This window comes from Aplysia californica, unplaced genomic scaffold, assembly GCF_000002075.1.
Source record: "Aplysia californica isolate F4 #8 unplaced genomic scaffold, AplCal3.0 scaffold00049, whole genome shotgun sequence".
NCBI lineage: Eukaryota > Metazoa > Mollusca > Gastropoda > Aplysiida > Aplysiidae > Aplysia > Aplysia californica.
The window spans coordinates 143,234-146,212 of record NW_004797319.1 but is presented as its reverse complement, the minus strand read 5'-3'; positions in this window follow the sequence as shown (position 1 = coordinate 146,212).

The following is a 2,979-nucleotide window of genomic DNA, read 5'->3' as shown; positions in this document are numbered from 1 at the left end:
CACACACACACACACACATACACTCTCTCTCTCTCACACACACACACACACTCACACACACACTCACACACACACTCACACACACACACTCTCTCTCTCTCTCTCACACACATACACACACACACACACACACACACACACACACACACACACACACATATGTGCACGCAGAAACACATACGCAGGTGCTCACACAATCCCTTCATTAACCTCGCGTACATCAAAATATACCACACTCTGAACAGCTTCACCGCGGCTTTCAAAAATTAATGTCATTAAAGTGGTATTTCTAAAAGAAAAATTAGCCCTAAGATTTCCTTTGAAGGTTTCTAAATTATGAACTACTACTGCATTGTGGCCCTGATTCAAATCCCGCCCAAAGTCTTGTCATTCTCAAACCTGGGTTGTTTGGGGTACCTTTGTTTAAAGTTTAAATAAGAGTTTTACGGCTCTTGCAACACAATAAGGTCATATAAGTGCCGAAGATTAGAGGTGTTACAAAAGAGTAACAAACACAAATTAGAAGGAGGGGAGATAAGAACGATAGATGTTTGATAGGAAAGAAACCACACCAGAGCACCCGCCAACCACCCGCTGGAGTATCTTCAAAGGTTTCTTTCACCATCACAGTTTTCATTTATCGCAGATGAAAGAAAATGAAGAGTCCTTGCCCTATATTAAGTAACCCCACTCTACTAAAAGATATGTTATAACACTCTTTTTTTTTTAAATGCTGAGATCGTAAAACGGTCCGTATTTTTGTCATGAAGGCCCGGACTTCAAAACCACAGACTTGACAGTTTTGTTTTTTTGTTTCATTGCATTTCAAGACCAGTCTGGTGATCAGCATAATATTATCCTCAGAGGTAATGGCTTGCTTAGCAGCTCCAGCAGCTGCGTGGTTATGGCGTTTGATGTCATAATACAGTAAATGTGTCACAACGTGGTGGAATCAGGCTCTCGTCAATTTTTGGGCATGTAGAGTTATTGGTATCATCTTGAAGTTTGTTCAGTTGTCTTTGTTTGGATGAAAAAATATCAATTTATCTTGATTACAAGTGGAGATATTTGCGAATGAAGGAGGTGGGGGTCCCCTGTTTTCAGAGGTAAAATTAGTGAGAAAATGGCTGTCAAAGAGTAGTTATATCCTTAACTTTAGAGTACGTGGTAACTGAAAATTTACGTTTTTTGTGCCTTTAATCAACGTTTTTCAGAAAAATCCAACATAAATGAGTTCTTTAAAGGATGTGAAAAGTGTTGAGCCAAAAAACAAAAATTTGATGACAATTCACAAACCTGTGGAAAAATACAAGTTTCTTCACTTTGATTATATTGACGAGAGCCTGATTCCACCAAGCTGCCTCATACATGTGTCACAACGCGTAGGAATCAGGCGCTTGTCAAGTTTTGGACATGTGGAGATATTTGTGTCTTTTTAAAATCTGGTCGTTATTTATCTTGTTTTCAGTGAAAAAAAAATACTCATATCATAAATAGAAGTCGACGTATTTGCGATTGGAGGAGGAGGAGTCGCCTGGTTTCAGATATCAAATTAGCTAGAAAATGGCCACCAAAGTTTGGAGTCTTCCAAAGCTTGGGAGTCTTTAGAAACAACTGCAAATGTACATTTTTTGTGCCGTGAATCAACATTTTTCAGTAAAACCCACCCAAAAATGTATTTTTTAATGGACCTTAAAGGTGTTGAGCCAAAAAAACACAAATTCGAAAAAAAAAAAATTACCCAGCGGACAAAAAAATGGTAGTTTCTTAGATTTCATTATTTTGACGTGAGCCTGATTTCACCACGATGCCTCACAAATAATATGTCATCAACTGTGAGGATTTACGACTAGATGGTGGAATTCGGTTGAAATCTCGGTAAGCCTCTTTTGGGTAAACGGGGCTTACTTAACACATGACCAAATCAATATTTACGTCTGATACGATTCGGTTTGATCGAAGTTCGTGCGTAAATGGAAACATACCGCTTCATTTTGCAGAGAGAATTTCTGCATTCCTGATTTATGAAAGGTCACAGTAGTTATTTATGAGGTAATATTAGGTTTTTTTTCTTCTGTAGACATTGAGCTCTGGTTATTATTGGTAATACTTTGCGTGGAAAAAGTAATGTTGCTGAGCTTAGTCTTGTTGGTGGGCCGTCTGATAAGGTATGCTCCTTTTATTTTTTTAAATCCAGTATGTCTATTGCCATAGTCTGGTTTGAGAGAGAGAGAGAGGAGAGAGGTTATGATATCATTATTGTGCGAACTAACGTGCCAAGACCTACGACTTCTCGAAGTATGTTATTCATGTAAGATAAACTGGAAAATATGGTCGCTTTTAAGCACAAGAAGGCTATCCCGATTAATGCTGTTTTGAGAAAATGGAAGGTAAAGTATTTGCCCCTTGCTCAGTTTCTATACAATGCAAGGAGAATTTTGTCTATAACCAAACAAATATACACACCAATGAAACTAAACTTCTCCTATAGGTAGGGCAATGCACACTTTCTTTTGGTGAAGGTCAAGATGTCTGGAAACCCCCAAAATCTGGGTTAGCCTGCTTGTCCTAAAAAGTGACCATATATTATATTTACAGAACAGTCCAGCCCCATATCATCAGTAAGTTATTCAAATGTACGAAGCTTAAAAAGCAGCATTTTTCATTAGATCGGAAACACAGTTTCTTTTAACAAATTATACCTACCTACATTTTGCATCTTTTTTTTCTTCAATATCCAGAATTTGAATTTCGGCAATGTTGAATTTTTATTGCAACAAACGACTGGGAAGTTTAGTAACCATGGACTTCAGTATCGATAGGAAAGTTTAAAGTAGCTGGTGAGATCCGAAGATGTGGGTTGGAATCTAATAATTTTGTCTTTTCGGTCACGTTAAGACTGCTGTATGGTTCAGAAGGACGTGTAGCCCTAAACACATTGTGTGTGTGTGTGAGTGTGTGTGTGTGTGTGTGTGTGTG